Genomic DNA, 22,564 nt, shown 5'->3' on the forward strand with positions numbered 1-22,564 from the left:
GGCAACATTCTTCCGCATGCTTCTACATGACCGTGAAAATGAAGAATTACATACAGGACATAAAAAAATTAAAAGGAATATAAAAACAAAATCACTTGAGTACAACCCCCTGAAAATAATCACACTCATACGCTGTTTCCACAGCCTTCATGAATTGCTTTCCACCCACTCCTTAAAGGAAAAATGTTTGATACAGCAGACAGCTGTTGTGCATTCAGGGATGTGAGAAAATGTATTCCATATTACTATTTAATGTATCATGCCTGTGTGAATAAAATCATTAAGCTTGCATGTCTCCTTTTGGTTTATTTATTCTTAAATTTATACACGCTGAATTAATTCACCACTGCCACCCAAACTGTATGAGCTCCTAGGGTGTTCCTCGGCACAGCATTTGACCCAGGATGGAGTTTTCACTGGAATGGCTCCTTTAAATCAACACATATGTGCTCAGCCTACATCCACAGACAGCAATTTATCCGTGATAAATGCTATTGTTCAGCAAATCCATAGCCCTTGAGAAAAGTCAGCAAACCTTTCCTGCTCCAAGGTTTTCTGCTGGCATTTTTTTTCCTCTTTCTTTACAACAAATTCCCACCCTCACCTAAACCACAGAATCCTTTCTACTGCTCCCTATGGACCTCCCAGGAGAGACAGCAATGCAACCTTGTTTCCTGCAACTTGCACGGGCCAAAGCAATTCCCTTTTGACTCGTTCCTGGTGTCACCTGGAATCTTACTCAAGCCCATTAAAAATTAATTAAAAGATTTTTGTTGTCAGGCATGAAACTTTGGGATGAAGCGCTTGGGGGGGCAGTGTCTTCTTCCTCCAGCTCTTCCTTCCAAAGCAGACTATGGAGCAGTATCCCACAGACCAGGGAACACTATTCCAAAGCAGACCAGGGAGCAGTATCCCAGGAAGGCGCTTGCCGCTACATGGCTGCGGCCAAGCCTGGGGCTGCGCAGCGCTCACCGCTATCTGCACGGCCCATCGCACTGATAACCCGAGTGCTGCCTGTTATGTTTACCTCGCGGTAATTAAAATTATATAACATAAATATTACGTAACGTATTGTACAATAGGAAGGATTTAGAACGTTTGCAGGAGGCCGTGATGGTGAAACCTCTCGCCAAAAGTATCGCTTAAGGGGTGACCTGGCAGCCCCCCGTCGCTGCTAGGACGCCCGCCGGCGGGGGCTCCAGGCTGAGCCGGGGCTCAGCTGGCCGTGAGGGCCGGTCCCAGCGGGAGGAATTCCGACAGGAGCAGAAAGTTGGCTGGGGGTGACAGGGCGGGGGAAAAGGGGGGAAAAAAAAAAAAAAAAAGGCGATTAGACGGGGAAGCCGCAGCAGGAGGGCCCCCGGGGGTGTCCGCGCCCCGGAGCCACCGCCGAGAGCCGCGGGAAGCTGCGTCCGCTCCGCGCCGCCCCCGCCCCGCCGGGGGGTGCCCCGTGGCGGAACCGCCCTCCCGCCGCTACAGGGCTCCGTGGGGGGCCCCGCCGGCTGCGCCGCGGCAGCGCCCCGGGGCACGCAAAGCGCGGCCCGCCCCCGGCACCGCCCCGGACGCGCCGGGTCCCCCACCGGGGCCGCAGGCGGGGCCAGCCGGGGGGATCCAAGTTGGCAGCGCCCGCCCGGCCCCCCCGCCCCGCCGGACCCCGCGCCCCCCACCCACCCCAACGGGGCCAGCGGCGGGGCGGCCCCCCCCATCCTGGGGACAGCCCCCAGCCCGCCCGGGGGCGGCCCCGCTCCCCGCCGTGGCGGCCGAAAGTTGTGCGGAGCCGAACAATGCGGAGAGGACTATTTGTCCTTCCGCCGGCCGGCTGTGACGGGAGGGAGGGGGAGGGGAGCGGCGGCGGAGGGGGTGGTGCGGCCCGCCGCCGAGCGGGGGGAGGGGCCGGGGGCCGCCGCTTGCCTCGGGCTCCCGGCGCGGGGCGGGGCGGCTGAGCCCTCCCGGGGCCGGTTATGAAACGCGAGGGACCGCGGAGCAGCGCTGCTGTGGACACACAGAGCGGTCCGGCCCCGCGGGGGAAGTCCCCTCTCCCGGTACTGTCGTGCCGCTGCAAGGAGCACAGCCCAGCTGCCCGGCTGCCCGCGGTTAACGGGAGCCCCGGTGCCGCCCGCCCGCCCCCCTGGAGCGCAGCGCAGCCCGCGGGCCGTGTGCGCTCTGGAAGCCGCTCACCTTCCCGCTTGCAACTCCAGAAACGAGCCTGAGCCTCAAAGTAACGCTTTAAAACAAAAAGTGGCTTTAAACCGCGTGGGAAGTGCTCTGGGTGCTTGTCCTGTTTAAGCCAACCTTTTTTGGAATTAACTAAGAACAAGTTTTTTTAAAAAAGTTTAAAAGCAACCGGATGTTTCATCGCTCTCGTGGTACCTTGCTACTTACAGAGAAGTGAGGGGTCACAGGAGATTTACAATAGCTTAATAAAATTAATCTAAAATTATACTGCCTTCAAAGGGGACTTAAAAAAAAAAAAAAAAACAAATCAGTGGGAGAGAAAACGTGATTGAAATAAACACCCAATCGTATTCCCATGGATATGGGAATATCACCACGGGGAGTGCAGGGCCAGGCACGCTGCTGCTGTGCCGCTTCCCTAGAAGAAAACTCACTCAGAGGGTGTAGATTACGAAGAATCATGTCACTGAGATTCTAGAAAGGACTTATTTTCAGCAAGGAAAACAATACCAAGTTTTAAGTTTCCTATGTAAACTACATGCCCTTCGCTACACATTTTGATGCTCGATTGCATCATGCAGCTCAGTGTGGACAGTTTGGAAATATCCCGAGGATAAGTGTTACTGCTGCCAGCAACTGGGGCAAAGCAGCTTTCACCTAAAAGGCATCTCACACCGAAAGATGTTGGATAGATGGGTGGAACAGAGTTAATTCGTAGTGAGGATCAAGCATGAGGATCACCACCGTTAGCCTGGCTTCCTAGGGAAACCACTTGCAGGCGGCCACACCGCATTCACGTGGACGGATGCGTTTCCTTAATAACTCATAAACTAATCTGCTAATTTCAGCCAAGGAAAATGGGGGGATCACATTTGCACACATTTAATGGAAACAGGGATTAAAGCAGGGAGGGGAAGAGACAGTTGGTGCACCTACTGAAGAAAAGCCTACTTGAGGGCAATCCTTGCCTGCGACCAAGGCACCTGAGCCAGGATGCAAGGCCAGGGAGGGCAGCCTTGGGTAGCTTCCCTTCTGGCAGAACCATTTCTGGTATTGTGCCTGCCACCAGAGCGGGAACAGGAACCAGCAATCTGTTTTACACAGAGCTTTTTGAACATTTCCCCATCTCCAAAGTTTCACAGGAGCTGGGAAATAATTGCTTTAATGTAATCAAACCACATATAATCCACAGATAATGTTTTCCATTCTAAAATTGCTTGAAAGAACGTAAGTGAGGTCTGACAGTAGCCATTCACCAGCCGGTCCCGGCTGGGCCTCTCGTGCATGAGGTTCCCACTGAGCACTAATTCCCTCCTCAGCACCGAAGGGAACAAGTTCTGTCCCTCACACAACTAATGGACCGTCAGATGATGTGTTCTGGGGAACTAAAGGATGACAGAGAAGACCAAATTTACAGAGGAAAATCACAGCTTTGAAGAATAGTAGCAACTCTTTATACCAAGCACATACAGAACTACACTTTAAACCACACTGAAAAAAGTTGCATTTCTTAAACCAGTGGAGCAATAATATGTTGGGTTTATACTGTTATTTGTCATTCGTCTAGGGGTTTTTTAAGGCTTTAGGAAAAAAAACAATCTTAAAGTTTAAGTTCTGTTTTTAAGGCTTATGCAGCCTCATCTTAGGTGGACTCTCACATAAAGAAAACTGTGGAATATTCAAATATTTCCCTCATATATTATCATAATTATTTTGTCCAACAATATCTGCAGAGCGCATCAGATTAATTTTCATTTGGGAATACAGTTGTGGGCAGTCTCCTTGTCATATGTATTTCTAGTTTAATTCTTAAGTAATATAAATATTTTTGTTAGAAATAAGGGACAGTCTTGCAAGTGCTCTGACTACCTTTAATCTTCTTTTTATATGAATCATTTGGGATTTTGCTCCACAAAATACATCTTGCCCCCCATAATTTGCTCTTACATGGCTCTTAACACAGTAAAATCTGCAGGAGTTGACTCAATTATTGGAGATACTTCATTATCTAGAAAGTCCTCGTTATCTGCCTCAGAGTGGACAAAACCACTTTCAGAAATACTAATGTGGTAGGATTACTGTGTATAGCGTAACACAATTTTGACCATAAAGTGTTTCCATGACAGATACGCAAATATTCAAGGCCAGATGACTTCAACAATGGTACCAATGCTTTTGATGAACTAGTTTGCACTACCTCATCTGATCCCCTCTTTTATCATACATAGATGAGACATTTTACGCATTCACATGGTTTTGACATTGTCATATGCAGATACTCATTGGAACTACATAGTTTCCAGATGCTGCAGAATAATACAGCATCATAGTCCAGAAGGCATCCAACAGGAATTTTATGAGTTTTCACTCAAACAAGAAACTAACGTAAAAAATTATGCATGTCATATCATGTAGTACATAGTCCCAAGCAGGTCTCAAGTCTAGAGCTAAAGTATACTCCAAAGAAACTGAATTTTTCGAGTTTTAGTTTTACCTTCCTTTTTTGGGGAAGGGTTTACTTTATAAACAGTGTATTTATGATTTCAGTTCTTCTGTGCTTAGACAGCACTAGTTATAATTTCCAGAGCCATCATAAATCACAGGTAACCCTACCCTAGCTGCAGGTCCTAGAGAGCTGCCATGTGTCAGACAGAGGCTTCTGAATGAAATATGACCTTTAATCAAGTTTCAACAGCTTACAAGAACAGAGAACTGAAGAAAGGCCATGCTGCTCAGACCAAAGGTCCACCTATAGCCCAGTGGCCTATCTCCAAAATAACAACCCACTGTAGTGTTTATTCTTTTCAGTTTAATCTCTTGTATGTTCTCAATGCAGTGACTATTCAGTGGGGTTCTGAGAGCAGAGATGGGTTTGGCCCTGTACCCGTTCCTGGCATTGCATTGTTTTTTCCAAAGTAATGAGAAAGAACAAGCATTAGCCAGTACAGGACACTCAGGGAAGGATGCAAGAACCACGTACAAGCCAAGTCACCCTTTATCTGGCACACTCCCCCTTCTGTGAATAAGAAAATCAAGAATTTCTCATGCAAGAAGTTGCATTTGATTGTTGTTCTCAATGGCTATTGAGAGCTTATCCTTTCTGAATTTATTTTGTTCATATTGAACTATTTTAACTACTCAGCAGCTGTACGCATAAGAGATTATAAAAGAAGAGTCAGCAAGTAATGAAACTTTAATACTATCAATGGGTCAAACATATCCCACAAGGGCAACTCTTTGAAAGTCAGTAAAGGAGATCCAGGTCTTGAAGGGAAGACTTGTATTTGTTCTCCATCAAATACAAGACAAATATATTGCCACTGAAAGCTCTAAGGGCCAAGTTTGATTTCTGGTAAAATCTGAGATTTTAGTCATTCATTTTACATTCCCTACATCACCTTATCTCCAGTTCTAAAATTAAGGTTTTACAATATGGAACATCCTGTGATTAGCCCAGGGTTTCATGGTTAGTTTGCTACGATGTGCAAGCTGTTGTCTCTTGGTTGGTGGGCAGACCAAGCAGAATGATTAAAGGTCAGTCCCTCTCTGCACTGGCCTTTGTAGGACTCAGGGTCTTCTACCCAGATTCTTATTTTCATTAAACCTACAGGGATTTAGTATGTTTGAGTCAAGTACCCTCTTAAATTGGATTAAAATTGGAAAATACATTTTAAAGTTACTGGAAAGACAGACAAGCAGACAAACTGGTAGTGCAATCACATAAACGTTATCTTCCATAAAGAAAAAACAGAGTAAAAGCAGCTATACAAGGTACTTGCCATAATACTGTTCTGATTGAAATCGATGGCTGTGAAGCTACTGGCTTCAAAGGAGGACGAAAGGATAACCCGTCTAGTGTCCCTTCAGTAATATTTCCAGCACAAACATCACAGCTTGTCAAATTCATATTACATGTGGAAATTTTTCATTAAGTTCCCTAAGAAAAATGGTTATTTCAAAGTCAAGAGCTTTTTCTTTCTAACATTGTTTTGTATTAATCCCCTCTTTTTCGAACTGCACAAAAAATTCAAATTAGTTGTATAGCTCAAGGCAGTTCTAAAGTTTACATTCATTGTTGATGGTGATTGAAGTGATGGTTATTAGAGACCTGAGCAGCTGCATTGCCATCAGGGTCCTGGCTCAGAACTGCAAATTGAGGGGTTGCTCAACCCAAGCTGAAGTTCAGAACATACTTTTATCTCTGGGAGGTAAGAATTATGGTACAGTTTGCAAATTTTTTTTCAATGTCAGACTCAGTTTAAGGTTTTTGAAAGGCTACTGTTGCATAAATAAGTTTGAGTACTGCCTTCCACTTCATAGCTTTAAATATTACAATCCCTGTTCTTACTTTTAATGTTGAGGAAAATATTTTAGCAGCACAAACAGAAGACCTTCTGCAGAATCTTGCCATCCTGAACCACCTCAGAGTTTTAGGTTTCTCTTCAGCAGAGCTATGATTGGGCTCTCAACTCTGCTAATAATTGAGTAAGTTTGTATAGGTCAGTTTAATTTTCTTTATCTCAGTTGCCTCACATGTAAAATAAGAGTAGACAATAACATCTCTTAAAGGGTTGCCAGGGAGAACTAAACCATAAGATCTTCAAATGAAACACATAGCAAAAAAAAAAAGGTTTTAGGTAATTTAACATTTAAAACTATAAGTGGGTAATATTTTGCATACTGGTATGACTGTATTTTAATCTTGGATTATAGGATAAATGTACATAGAAAAAAAACCCTAGTTATATACAGGTTACCACTAGGAATATACTACCTTCATGAAAAAAAGGCTAATAATGTTAATCTAAAAAACCCTCATTATTGCTATTTCATACCAAAAAGATTTAAAGAGACACTGTCCTACAACTTCTTCAAATATATTTTCAAACTGTATGAGAAATAAATTTTAAAATTACTGCCTGTAGAAGTATTACTAGAATATATATCCACATGACCTGCATTGCCTAACAGCTGTACAATACCTAAAAAATATCTTAAGATTTATTACCTGTGAAAGCAAGGATTCTGTACATTTTTTTTTTGTATGCAGAGACCATAAATTTAACTTCCTTTTTCTATGTAAAATTCCACTCACCCAGTTTCTCTGATCATGTTTTAAAATATGTATTAATTTCAATAGGAAACACTTTCTGTGGTTACACCTTCTACCTGATATTATAGAAACACTGTAAAACATATGTTGCAACTCAATATCAATACAGCCTTTAAACTCTCCTTAAATCCAATAACAAAAGAGGAACTATTAGAATATCAGTTAAGTGAGACCTGCTTGTTGGGGGAGGTGTTGTTTGTTGGGTATCTTTGGATTTACACTGCAGCTGTGTATTTGTATATTGCATTTGTAGTGATTAAACTGGAACAGTAAAATAGCATGAGGTATGCATATCTAAAAATAAAAACGTTTTATTCCATAGTCTGTGAGACAAGGCCATTTCTTGGACAACTCCAAACAAACAGGAAAATATCTTCCTAATAAATTTACAGCTATTTGGGTATTTGTAGCTTATAAATAAAACATTGCAGATGTTTACTATGAGTTATTACTTATTTGCATTTCACATATTCAGAATATATTTTTTCACCTCTCCATTAGAGGGTACACAATACACAGACAGGATGGTAGAGGGCTAAGAGGTCCAGAACTGTAATACTTAGCATAGATGCAAGTCTGGGAAGAAGGCCATAGAATAGCTGAAGCTGAAAAGAGGTGTCCAGCTTTTGCTTTCCATATCAAAGCCTTTATTTTGATTGACAAGAAAATGGTTTTAAGAAGCCTGTAAGAACCTTCCTGAGACAAGAAAAGCTTCCCGTGGGATCACTTTTCAGACTACCAGTTAATGATAAACAGTGATACTTCAGTATGTAAGCAACTCTAACTGCCGTGACACAAAAGAATACCAGAAATGTTGCTTTTATATCATGATATTCATGATACTGGTCTCATGACCTGCTCGGTGCCACCTTCTTGGTCTGACTTAGCTCTGCTGTATGTATGATAGCTAGTCATCCCCGCGTATAACATTTGATGCATTGACCTTCTGAGGTCCCTTCCAAAGTGAACTGTCCTGTGATCTTGTGATCCCTATGATTCTTCGTATTAGTTGGTTTAACATTTCTTTTGAGCTTTCACACCAGCAGAGAAATTGCCCATGAAAATCTGCTATAGGTACATAGAACTTTCTCACAGAGGAGGGAATGATGATGCTTCTGACCTATGGTCAGCTTTAGAAAGGTTAGCAATGAACTATCAGATAGTCTCTCAAATGTAGGGGAAAAAAAATCCAAACAATTTACTTAGCATGCTGTAAAGCCAAATTAAAACTAGGACAGAAAGCTTTTGGGGGAATAGACACATGCTAAATAAAAGTGGCTGCTGCCACTGCCACCCTGCAGGGCCTTACAAGATATCATGGAATGTGTCAATGTGATTTATTTTTATGAATTATTCCTATGGGCATTATGTATGTATTCTGTGAAGATTAAAAGGAGTTGTTTCTTTAGAGATGCTACATTAAGAATCACCATAATGTTATCGTTTAATTTTGTAAAATAAATTATTCCACTCACTGAAAATAGATCAGTATAATAGAATAAATTTTATATATATATATATTCCATCATAGAATAATTCACAAGGCTGAATACATTTTTAAAAGCCAATGAAGTTAGAAATGAAACAGATGAGGCAATAAGCAAAAATATTTTCCTCTTTTGAAGCAATATACTCTGAGACCTATTTCCTGTATTGTAGGATTTAATTTTCCTAATGATATCTGTTAGCCCTTCAGGAACTTAGGAAGCAGTTCCCACTATTACCCACATTTTTAAAAGAGGTTACCAGTCTGTTAGTTGCCTGTAGAGGCACTGGTTTCAGAGTGTCTATCATTTCAACCCACACTGAGCAAAACTATGCTTATCTCAAACCCAGTATTTCCGGTAGGGTTTGTACCTTTCTAATAATCCGTATTGAAGGTCACATGGCACTTGATATAGGACTACTATGCAAATTTCTATAATCATTAATTACAATTGAATATTTTTCTGTGCAGTGCAGTACAGAAGCTTCAAGAAGCATACAGCCTATCTGTTTCAGCATCAGGAAGCATTCAATGACTGGCCTGTAGAGTCTGCACTGATTACCTTCTTGCTTCTGACTGTAGCTACCAATTTCCAGCAGAGTACATGTATTTCTAACAGGTGCTGATTTCAGTGTAGACTGCTCCCTATGCTTGTAGTCATTGCTGTCTGGGAAAATTATTGCTGGGTGCAGAACAACTGCCAGAAATCTCTTTTGCTAAACCTTCTAGGACTAAACTTGGCTGTTGACTATGGCTAATACCCACGCTGAAGGGCTCAACTCCAAACTGCGCTCACTTCGTCAGGTACAACCTGAATATGTTTAAAGCTTTAGGCAATATATAAAGTTTCACTCCTGTGCATGAGAGGACATGAAAATAATCCATGCTTCCACTTTATACATAAAGCAAATATCTACTCCTAAATAAAAAATCTCTCATGACTGATTTTGAAGATTAATAGTTCATTTAATTTTGTAAATTAGTGTAAGTAGACAATGATTGTCTTCTTTTCGTATTGGTTTTTTTTCCCTTCCTGTCTTGTAGTGTGTTATGATTAGGGGAGACTCTTGCTTCTTAGAATTATTGTGCCTTCATCATTAAATGCAAATTTTTGTGGCAGACCACTTATGCATGAGAATGTCACTGCACTTGTGCATTAGTTATGTACATACATAACTACATACATATATATGTTAACTATAGCACAAGGTACTTAAAAAGACATATTAGAAAATAATTGTTTGAAACATTATTTATTAGATCAAAATTTGTGTTTAACACATCCAAGGTACTTACTTGAGTACAGGGTCTCTTTCATATAGATTTAGTTCTAATTAAATGAGCTTCCTATAAAAATCCATGGACAGAAAAGCAAGAGAAATGCAGAAAATTGATTCTGTCACATTCTGGAGTAGTTATAAGGCAATTTATCACTTATGAAGGGACTTAAAAGCTCATGAGCATTTGGGGCACCACATATCAGAAAGGAAATCAAGTTCATAAATGACTCGCCAAACATTTTAAGGAGAAGAATGATCCAGGGTATGTTAGAGAATTGTGATATATGTCCAAAGGCTGTTGCAGAGTAACAAAGAATCTGGGGAATGAGAAGCATGTGTACCATTCTCCTGTATTCTCTATGTGTGTATTCTTTTTATGTTGCTAATTGTACAAAAAGACACAGGCTTAAAAATCAGTCATATAAACCTGTGTGCTCTGCATCAGGACCCTGAGCACAGTAACAACCTCTCTGTAATTAATCTGACCAGCCTCACCTGAGGTCTCCCCACACCTTTGAACAGGGATTCTTATTTAAGCTCAGGCTGGGCATTTCAATCCTTTCCTAAAATATGTCTTAGATGGCCTGCTGCTGGCTCTGTTCCTGAAGTGCTGTAGTGTGTCTCTTAATGGATGTGGGACCCTGTCTTGCCTGATGATCACTGGACCACTAACAAGACCTGTTCCTGTTGCTATCCTGCTTTGCTTGCCTGTCTCTGGTGCTGTGGAACTGTATGCTGCTGGTGAGGTCCTTGCCCAGTCTGCACTGTAACCACCCCTTAGCTGCCAGCTCAGCTTTCCTTAGGGAGCAACCTGCTCTTGCTGTTCCCTGCCATAGTGTTTAAGCTGCATGCCTAAAAAGAGACACTGGGAAAAGAATTCCTGTATTGCTAGAAATGTGGAAAGCTTGTCGTTCAGTAAACCCTTCCCTCCTTTTATGATGGAAGAGTATGCTGCAGCTGGACTGATGGTCACTGTCTGGCCTTGCTGTTAGCACCCCATTCCTCAGAACCTCAGGTAGCTTTGGAGTCTACACAGACCAGTGCAGGATTACACAGTATATGATACCACTCAGGTAATTGCTGTTGTAATAGTGAGAGATGACTTTTATATGAGACAACAGTTATAATAAACACACATGTTTATTTTATAATACATTAGAATATAAGCAATGGGACAATTACTGGGAAACAATTACTGCAAAAAAACGTGTTTCATGATTAAGACCTGCCTTGGCCATTAAGTCTTGACCATTACATTCCCATTCTGTTGTGAGAGAACAGAACAAACATTGTGGGTTTTTTAGAAAACAAAGCTCTCCGTATTATCTGTCAGATATTTTTAAGCAGGATGGTGGCATGCCTTGTCCATTCATTGTGCAATTTCAACTTCTAAAACATTTTAAAGAGTTTAATACTAATTAAAACTTTTTGTCCATACACAGTCTCATGGAGTTATTTATGAGTGAGGTGTTAGGAATGAGTCATAATTTTGAGATGCCATTTTTCTATAGTATATTAAATGCAAGAATATGTCAAACATGTTGTCACTGAGGTTTATTGTTAAGTCTGCAGATAGCATTTTATTCAAAACAATGTTTGCTGTATCTCATATAGCTTGAAGTCTACATGAGCTTCTTTACTGCAGTCAAAGGAGAAAAGAATTCTTTCTCTGCCATGAGCAGTAGTAGTGTCAGAGATCAACTATGCTACAAACTAGCAGTGCTCATTTGCAACTATACATTGAGCAGTTGTGGAGTTTCTTTGCCACTATATCTTTATCCCTAATGCAAGACTGATGAATAATGATGCTACATAGCTGGCCCTTCTCTAGTGGCCCCAGTCTCAGCCTCTCATTCACTGTACATTAAAGCAGCTACATTCTCTTCCATGGGCTAAAAGGTTTAGATGTCTACCTGAATTTGTAGCCTATTCCAGGTAGGTATGCTTTGCATTAGGCAAACAAGTGCTTTATCTCACATATGCATGGTTATGTATAGAATTTGTCACTTACTGAAGTGTTACTGGGGAAAAAAATCACAGCTGCTAAGACAGGCATGGAAATGCGACTAATCTATGTCGGGTTTCAGTTACCTTAGTCCATAAGACTCTGTGAGGCTTTGTGCATCATGAAGACCCTACTGTATAATTCAAACTCTTTCATCTAGAGAACGGCCTAAATAAGCAGTACAAGAACACAAGTAGCCTCTAATTCGTGTAAGTGGAGGCATTCCTTTAGTTTTGATCTTCATGCTCTGAAGTATGCAGGGTTTGTGAAAGTGGTGATAAAACCACTAGTTGTTTTTCAGGGTTAATTTGAAATTACATACTACCCAGATCACACTGAAACACCACTAAAGTCTGTCTGTGAATATTATTGACAACTGCAAACCAGCTACAATCTTTTCACACACCCTTCTGCAGGCCTCCCCAGTTGTGGTTTATGAGAATCAATATAATTTGTGCTTTCTAGAAAAGAGGACTTGAGAACTTGATTCTACATGTGGTGTGTATTTGTCTAAGCTATAAAAATACTATGGAAGGAGAGGCCCAAGGCTAAAATAGCAGGTGTTTTTCAAGCTAGAACTGAAATCAATTGGCAGCACTGCATGGGGGGAACCTTGCGCAGTATCTTCCTGAACTCTGTTTGACTTAAGCAAGTGTTGGCAATCCTTATTTTCATGAAGTTAAGTTTATCTATTTTTTTCAAGAAGTTATAAAAAATATCATTTTTAATCAGGCCTTTTCATGTTAAAAAAAAAATAATTACCTGGGCTTCCCGACAGTTAGAAAAATCTGATCTTTTTTGGGATACAAGGAAGAGTTAATGTGAAATTGCAGATCTTTTCTAAGTGTTTTGAGCAGTGGCTTTATGATTGCAAAGTCAGTCATTTTTTTTTCATGGCTCACTTTTCAGTATCAGAACTATGGGTGGCATCAGATTTCTAGGTTTTGCACCATTTAAACCTGGCAGCTGTTTAATTTGCCTTTGTTGCATAATAAAACCTTCTTGGAATAAAAAGGGACAATTTCAGTAAGACTAGTCAGAGCAGGATCACTAGATGCTACTTTAGCTGCATCACACAGCTGTTCTTAGCATTTCACTGGGTACAGGTAACAATTTCAAAGGCAGATTCTCTAGGTTTCTGAATTCTTTATGCTCCTCAGCCAGTAAAGAAAGACTAGAAACAAGGTTGACAGCCAAGTAGAAAATGAGCAAAACAGGATGCAACAGCTCACCACCTATAACTGCTGATCTTAATGGGGAAGTGACTACAGCACCCTAGGGTAGGGTTGGTGAAGGTGACCCTAGTACTCTGGGTCACTGCTAAGTAGGAAGGATATAGCATTCCCCAGGTTGCTGACATCTGCTATAGCCAAAGCAGAACTACAACAACAGATACTTTGTAGTACTCTTTCAGTTCCTCTTGCCTCCCTACCTAGCAGAAATTTGCTACAGCAAAGAATTACATACCCATTTTAACAAGATTTCTTGCAGTAAGGAGTGCCTTTGTCCTGGCCACAGAGAAGGTTACTGTCTGGGCTGATTACTGTCTTTCATGCTACTCTTCATCAGTTGTTGATTTACTATAGGCACTGCTAAGCAGTGCTCAGGTTGGTCAGCATGAAGATTCTTCTTGTAATCATGACTGAGGGTTTACCCCATCATTTTTCACCCATGTTTGTCATTGTGGAGGCAGATCGTATTTTCGGGTGCTGTTAAGCAATTACATTTCAAAAGGATCAGGAATGTATCTTGCCTTTTTTTAAGCAGGACAAACCTGATTCTTCTCAGTGGTGCTCAGTGACAGGATAATAGGCAACAAGCACAAACTGAAACATGTTAAATTTCATCTAAATGCAAGAAAACACTGTGAAGGTGGCTGGATGCTGGAATATGTTGCTGAGAGTGATTGTGGAGCCTCCATTCTGGGAGGCAAGGCCCTGGGCAACCTGCTCTAGCTGACCCTGCTTGAGCAGGGGCACTGTACTAAACTTAAGTGTCTTCCAACCTCAACTACTCTGTGATTCTGTAATTAGACCACCTTCTTTAATGCAGCCATCACATGATTTATGTCTTTTACTTTGAGATTGGATAACTGTAATTGATTCAACAGGGCAAGGCCCCATGACCACTGAGAGTATGAAGCTGTTAGATATTCATAGCCTAAGGGTGAAAATGAGCTACATAAAATCAAACAAATTGCATTAGTGCTTCATATCTATCCTGACTTGGGTGTGCTTGAGAAGGAATCTAAAAGAGTTGGGCTGATGAGATGTTACCGTCCTGGAATTGCCCTAAATGAGAGACCACATCTCTCCTCTTCTGTTCTGCACAGTGAGCCAGAGAGGTAACAGGGCTAGCTGCCTTGCCACTGGCAGAACTGTCTGCCAGCATCTCTCCCCATGGGCATGCTTTCCCCTCTGGTCTTCAATAGGCAGCTGTTGGTAAGTCAAGCTAGTTTATAAAGCTGCAGGAGCTTCACAGGAGGTGTTGCTGAGAAGATTCTCTTTGGAGTTAGCAAGGTGCTTTTACTCTTTCAAATGTTTTGAGGACAAGCACTATCTGCTGCTTGCTGCACAGCTTTTGTAGGCATTACTGGTTTACAAAAGGGTATGAGGAAGATCACAAGCATTCTGGTTGAAAACATCCTTTGTCTTTGCACATTCCAAATAAACACAGTTTAAAATTCAGCTTCCTTAGACTCTTTTCTTCTTCTAGATGTTAGAGATTGTGTCATTCAGTTGTGTTGGAATATTTCCCCCCCATTTCAAAAGCTACCCATACAGAGATGTTTGGCTTCCCTTCAAATGGAACAGTATAAAAAAAACCCAAAACTGCTGAGCGCAGGGGTTAGCAACAGTTGCCCTTTGAAGTGATTGATACTTGAAAATTACTAGGGGACTGATACATATATATATGCATACACACACACACTTGTGAAAATGGAACAAAAGGTACAGCAGAGAGGCCATGATGAAAATCAGGTTTGTATTATGACCAGTTGGACTCATGAAATGTGATCAGATTATTAGCAATAAAACTTGCACAGAATATGGAGTTAAACTTATCTGCACAGAGAAGCCTCTGTTGTACTGGCTTGGAGGAATGCGTTTGTTTAACAAAGAACTTGCAAGAAAAAAATAGTTCACTTAAAAAGTTAGATGCAGAAGACTAGAGATTTTGATGTTATGCTTCCAAATGTGAGCAGAATGTGTTGGGGTTTTTTAAGCGTGCTTTTCAAGCTCCTTTCAGTGGATAGCAGTTCTAAAAAAAAAATCAACCCCCCAAAATTTATAAGCAAATAATTGATCAGTAATTTTTAATGTTTTTCCTATGCCATTGGAATTAATTGTATGTATTATCTATTTCAAATGTTACAGCCTTAATAAAAACTGAGTATGTATTTAGCCAGTCCTATTAGTATGAAGTTACATGAGGCATTAATACACCAAGACCCCTCCTTCCCTATACCCCCAGAAAAATGATCCCCTTTCTTATCTTTCCAGTATAGCAAGCTCTTTTATCCATATCTTTTACAAGCTGCTATTGCCACTATTCCCCTTCATGAGTCTTGACAGCTGACTCAAGTTGATGGCCACACTTCCACTGACTACTTTAGAGTAACTGCCAAACCTGTTTCATACTGTAAGATGGGTGCTGTCTGTAACTCCCCATTTCTGAATTCACTCCTAGTATGTGTATAATTTATATATATGTTATTGTGGAAATGATATATGTGTAAAGTGTGGAAAGGAAAAAAAAAAGCTTTTTTTCTTTGCTCTTTTGCTGAAATAGTCAAATCTTCAGGAGTTAATGCAGAACTCCTATGCCTAGTGTGGCTAAAACAGGTGAAAAGGACTGTGTTTTGAAAGCAAACTTTTCTACTACAAAAAAAAAAGGAGGGAAAATGAGTTGAGGATGCTAATCAAACAGTAGAAAAAGTCCCTAAGGAAGTTATGATGGTGTTGAATGTGTGATCCAGGCCAGTTTTTGACTGAGGAAATATAAAACACACAAGGTGTGGGCTCAGAAGCAGAGACTATTGGTAATGGTTATTGTGTTTTGCAGACAATAGGAAGCAGGGTTTTGACTGGCCATCTGGTCTGCACTCTATAGCTACAGCTGTGTTAGCTAGCTTAGAGGAGGAGCTGCAGCTGTGTAATGAATATATACAGCGTAGGAGGGTGTGATATTTATGGCAAAGATAAGAATTGATGAAAAAGTAGCACTGGACACGCTTTAGGTTTAACATGTCATTTCAAATCCTGTTGTCTATGATTCAATGCTGGACATTTCCTTAAAATATTCACAGACCTGAAATAAGATATTCAATTCATAACTTTGCTGTAGTATGTGTGAATACAAATGCTAGAACTTGGTATACAGTTTCCCAGGTCTATTTGTTCTAAGCATAGTTACACAAGCACAGATTTTTTTTTTTTCTGCCAAGCAGAATGATCAGAAGTTTTTGGTTTGATAGCTCAGTATCTAAGAATTACAAATGTCTTTTAAATAGCTCAGAACTGTGAATACTTTGAGCACAATTCATTTTATATTATTCATGCTGATGAATCAGACCCAGAATTAGAGATGGTCTGGGCACCTGGGTAGAGCAAAAAATTGTCATCACAAGGCATCTTGACTGATGTAACTTGTTGGTATTTATACTTCAGTAGAACAAATATATACAATTTTTTTTTAATGAGACATACGTATATATACAGCAGAGGTTAAACATATTCTACCTACTGCCCCTTCTACAGAGATGGTGAATAAGTAATTTGAATATAACTTTCTAAAGATACACCTTTCCCTAGAGAACACTATTTAGCTGCCACAGGTAAAACTATTTGCAATGGCCCATATACTGGTAGAGATGTACAAACCTGCCCACCAGTTACTAGCAGACAGGAGCTAACACGCGGTTGCCACAGCACACAGTAGTAGCAAGAAATTAGCCTGTAACTGGGTGGAAAAAGAATTGCCAGCAAGATTTGCTTTCTGCCTTGTAAAAGAAATGTACCTTGGACGGTAGACACTGCCTTGGAAAAAATACTCGGCTAGAAGCCCTTGAATAGGGAATTAGTCACATTCCTGGTTGCTTTTCCTGTGCCCAGGAGAGTTTGTGACAAGCACAGGCAAGTGTGAAAAGCCTTGATAATAAATATAGAGATAACATTCATCTGAAGAGTTGGTGTCCCTGGAGCATGGAGGGCAAGTGTTATTCTCTAGTATTCCTTAAAATACTCAGAGCAAATGGATATTATTCTGCCTATGAAGACATTTCTCAGAAATCTGGTTCTATAAAGTGTTACTGCCCTAAGAAGTACTACAAGAGACTTAACACCCTGTGCCTTCAAGAAGCATTCATTCTCAGTGAAAAAAAACGGGTCACAGTAAATCCTTAGATACAAGGGTGGATGCAAGTAGCTGGCATTTGTTTCTCATTTGCATTTATCTTATTTCATTGCAAATTTTAATTCATCTCTTCCAAATGAATATGGAACATTTCATTTGCTGATCTTTTGCATTAATGTGGTCAATATAATTGGAGCTGAAGTGAGCTGTTTGCCAGATTTTCTAACTGCTGCCAAGAAAAACTTGGGTGTCATTTTAGAAAAATCCATGGGTGGAGGAGGAGGAGATCATGACCATCTGTCTATGCATCAAAGGCTAAATCATTATAGGGGAAAAATAACTTCTCTGTTGTGTTTGCCAGCCATGTTCCCCTTTAAAGTAAGTTCAGTTAGTAACTTTTGACGATAAACATTTTCAAAATTGTCCTGTGGGCTCAAACATTTCTTGGAAGGAAGTTGGGGAAAAATTTAAAGGTCAAAAATGTAATTTTGGAAGTGAATGAGGTAGCAGGAGGATAACATTAGAGAAAAATTATACAGTCTCCTTGGAATCTTCCCAAATGCTGTTGCATCCCTTTCAGTTCCAGGATCTAACAAGTATATAGAAAAGGCAGCAGAGTCTCTTACTTGTCCTGCAAAGTATATGCATGCCATGCCCTGTAGCATTTACAGACTTCTTGACTTAACATTTAACAAAGGGACAACAGACTAACAGCATTTGAGAGAAGTTACAGTAAATATGCACCTGGACCTACCTGAGTCTTAGAACTTCTGTTGTCAGTCAAGATAATAGTCTGCAAAGTAAACATTCTGCAAAAAAAATTCCATAGAGGAGAGGTGTATTACCTGTAGTATAGCTAACACTTCGCTCTTTTTATTTGGTCGCTTTTTTATTTAATGCACTGCAAAATTAAAATCTTGGCATCATGTTGAAATCCATCATAAGGAGCTAAACTATGAATGTCTTTGAAAAGCCATCAGTCCTTCAAACCAGCAGTCACTTGCAGGAGTGCTGTGGGCTCCTTTATTGTTAGTCACTGTGACATAAAGGTCTCTATGATGAGAGTGAAATGACAGCAAATTGATAATGGCAGTAACCATGGGAGTTCTGTTTAGACTGCCACTTCCAGCATTGCTACTGTTCTAGTTGAGTCCGCTACAGTAACTGCTTTAGTTCAGATAAGTTCTACCTTCTAGCATATATTCTCCTAAAAATTTTTGCATTTTGTAGGGTATGACATCTAAGTCCAGACATTGTTGGTTAAAATATTGCTTTGGCTTCTTTAAGCAGGAATTCTTCATAGTGTCAGTCTTCAAAGGGAAGATTTACAGTTCTTATCAGAAGCATGGGATTTCTCTTTGTATTGAGGTTCTGAATTCTCTCTTCCTTTGAAGATAAGAAACCCCTGCTATCACAGACTTTATCTGAATACGAATGGTTCCCTGGATTTGATAAAATGTTTAGGACTACTAGGATCAAATCTTAAATATGTGCACATTGAGAGTTCAAAAGGTGAATTAATTTCACCTTTGTATGCTTGCTATTCTTGACTCCTGTCTTTCCTGACAATACATAGTAAAATTTAAAAATGTAATTTAGGATATTTATGGCTTTTTAGAGCTATACTTCATGTTCTGCTCCAACATTTTAAAATAATAAAAAAATATTACAGGCAGATCAGGGTGTGACTTTTGGGAAAATAATCTGTTGCTCATTTTTAATAAATGCAAAACCAAGCACAAGTGAATTTTCTGTGCAACCAAATGTCAGTAACGTGTTTCACATACTTGAAATGGAGCAAACACAATTTTAACTTGCATTACACCAAACAGTGGGCCACAGCGTTTGACCACATCTGGAATCTCTGAAGAGATATATATATGTGTATTACAAATTTTTTTCTAACCGTAACTACAAAGTATTACCTTAGCCCCAGGTAATAAAATGCCAGAATAAAAATAAATGGAAAAATATAACTAACTAAAATTTTCAAGAGTTATTGACAATTCAGACAAATTATCCTTCTATATTACCAAGGTTGAATGCTATCTTGAAAACGCAAATTCTGCACATTCTCTATAAAAACAAAATTTGTTCACTGCAGTGATATGGCTGAGTTTGCTAAATGTTCATTTGCATCAGGCTTCTTGCTTGAATTGTATGTTGATCACCTTTTTAAGCTTTTCGTCTTTAATTTTAAGTTAACAGTGCAACAGGATTTGTGTATTTAAAAAAAATAATCAACAGTTAAGAGTAAAACCTAGTAACTAAGCACTCCTGTAACACTTGCAGAAACCTGATGGTAAAGAATGAATTTGTTTCATTATAATGAAAAGTATATATATATACACACAGACACACACAGTTTCAGAACATTCTCCTAAGTTGTTTTTTTTTTTAAAAACAGACAAGAGTAGATACCTTTCTGCCCTGCCGTTGTGTCACAGTGTACATGGTCAACAAATAGTTGACCATGAATAGTACAATTTACTGTCTGAGCTGAATAATAGGATATCCTGTAAGGCAGGAGTGTTAGAAATCGGCATGGAGGATTGAATTGGAAAATTGCCAGAAGTTCAAGGGCCACATCTATTTTGCATAAAATGGAGCAGATGGTAGCTGACTTAATCTTTGATACCATGGTACAGTCCACCGAGATTATAAATCCCAGCATGAAACACTGCATTTCTTTCTTGCATTGAGCAGGTGATAAAGGAAGATACAACGTATCTTGTAGATACTTTGCAACACCTACTTTGAAAACAGGCTCTATGCTGTATTCCTGTTTCTCGTCTAGATCTTTCTAGCAGGAGTTCTATTTTTAGCACTACAAATAATAGCATACAGTTGATTAGTAACTGCAATTAATTGGCAGTTTCTTGGCCACGTTATTGGAGCTTTGCCTATGCTGGCCTAGAGATTTATCTCAGGAAGCCTTTTTGCTGTGTTACACAAGCATTTATAACTATTCCTTTGTTATATTTGATCTATCTGATGCCATTCACAGACATAATTAGATTCAACCAATAGGTCAAATGCTGAGAGTCAGTATTTGAAATTCTTACACTGCTCAAAAAGCTTGTGGGACATTAACATATTATGAACGAGAGGATGTCTTAGATTGTCCCTGAGGACCACTATCTAATAGCTATTTAACATGCCACAAATGGTTAAGACTGTCAGCTATTTTGGTTGAAAGTGTAAGAAATTTAGAACCTAATTCAGCAAATCTTAAATTTAACAGTAGGTCCTCACATATTAAGCAAAGCAAGTAAACATGTGAAATAAATACTTTAAATAGAAATCTTAATGTGTACATCAAAATTCCAGGAAATCCACACCATCTACATATGCAGACTATGGAAGTATATGACATAAAAATGTGTTATGGGTAGTACTGAATCTGTCACTACTTGTAGATGTCTCTGTGCTGCACCATATCAAATTAATGCTGAGTATGATTTGTGATGTAATAGAAAGGATTTTGACTGGTTTTAGTTCCATTGCTGAAGTTCAGGTACAAAATACTAATCTGAAAATAATGGTATTCCAGATGGAAGAAGGCTGATCTCTGAAGTCAAAAGAAGTGAAATATAGAGTAATTTTGTCAGCTGTCCACAACTTGTTCACACAGTGCAAAATCCATTGGATATCTGATAACAAAAATTGTGTTCTTTTGTGCTTTGGCAATACTTACACATTTTCTGTCACAAGATTTAAAATATAGGTGCCAGAATACTCCTAAACTTCTGGAATATCCAACTACTATACTGTACTATATTTGGGCATATTTTACTTTCATGTACTTTGTAGATCCCTACAAAGGCACGTATGGGCTGTGACAGATATTTGGTGTAACTACTTTGTAAGAAAATAGTTCAAATCTGATAACTGATCTGTTAGTAGAAAGGTGACCTAGAAAGTACTTAGAATGTGTAACTGCTAGTGCTTCTATATCTGTTTCCTTTAAAAAAGGAAAATGGACAACGTTTTGTCATCCAAAGTTAAAACCAGTATTATTCAACACTTGTGAAGCCCAGCCTTAGCCTGTCTGCTTTGCTCTGATCTGACTGCACAGAGCAAACAGAAATCTGGGTGGCTTAAAAAAAAAAAAAAGTAGAGAGTTCACTGGCATTTCTGAATGTCTTTCAGTTGCTGCTCCCCTTCTCCCATTTAGGTGCTGCTGAACAGCGGACATAACTTTGTAGCTCTGTATTGCTTGTCAGAATCTCTGGCTAAACCCTTAAAACTGAGAGCTGAGGGAAGCTCAGTTACATCCTTTGCTGGAGCCTGCTTGGGGCTGTAGCTCTCACTGTTAGTACTATCCCGTTTGTCATGAATAGTTCCAATCTCATGACGTGGTAAAGCTACAGAGCCAAAGAGTTGTATCCATTGCTTCAACTGGAATAGCATTAGAGCTGCTATTATTCATGCCAGGGTCTGACTCAGTGTGAAACCTAAGGGGCATCGCTGCAGACTAAGGGGTAGTTACTAAGGTTTACCACTTCTGATGAGAACTGCCCTGAGCCTATATAAGCAGGAATATTTCAGTTTTATAGATGGGAGAAGCAGAGAGAGATCAATTTCTTTCTTTCGATATTACAGACAGTTTAGCATTGAGGAATTTCAGCTCTTCTCCTAAAAGAAACACAAAAAATCAAGGGGAAAACCATTTAGAAACGATTGCAACTGCAATTTTCTCTCCCTTTAAGAATTGTTTCCAAGCAATGGCTTCCTCTCGCAGCTTTTAATACTTAATTAGTCATTTTCATCAGCATGGAGTTGTTCTAATATGTTACTTCTAAGTTCTGATTATGAAATACGATGGAATTCTAAATATTTAACGTGAATAGGATTATTAGCAATGTGCCCTTGTTGCATGCTGCATTGTTATCCTCTCTAGTATTATAAAATATACAGTGTACCTGTAGCAAAAAGACCTTAGTAGAGTATACAGATGGAATTGAATTCCTAAAGCAGTCTTAGGTCTGCAAGTGTTATTCTCAAGATCTCAATACAGCCTTTTTAGATTATTATACATGAACATCAGAGAAAAAAAACCTTTCTCCATCTTTTTAATACAGTAAGTCCACGTATTATTCAAAGATATACTGGTACAAAATTACCAGTTTGATTACACTCTAGAATTGAAA

The 22,564-nt window shown here is 39.8% G+C and overlaps 1 long non-coding RNA gene across 1 annotated transcript in view; it reads right to left on the reverse strand.

Moving 5' to 3' along the window:
* Nucleotides 1–3,765: 3,765 nt before the first annotated feature.
* The window catches only part of LOC114010746 (uncharacterized), a 33,470-nt gene continuing 14,671 nt past the window's right edge, over nt 3,766–22,564 (reverse strand). Inside the window, exon 3 of the long non-coding RNA XR_003552382.2 lies at nt 3,766–22,049. This is a non-coding gene — a long non-coding RNA (uncharacterized LOC114010746). The remainder of the gene's footprint in view (nt 22,050–22,564) is intronic.

This window comes from Falco peregrinus, chromosome 1 (assembly GCF_023634155.1).
Source record: "Falco peregrinus isolate bFalPer1 chromosome 1, bFalPer1.pri, whole genome shotgun sequence".
Lineage (NCBI taxonomy): Eukaryota > Metazoa > Chordata > Aves > Falconiformes > Falconidae > Falco > Falco peregrinus.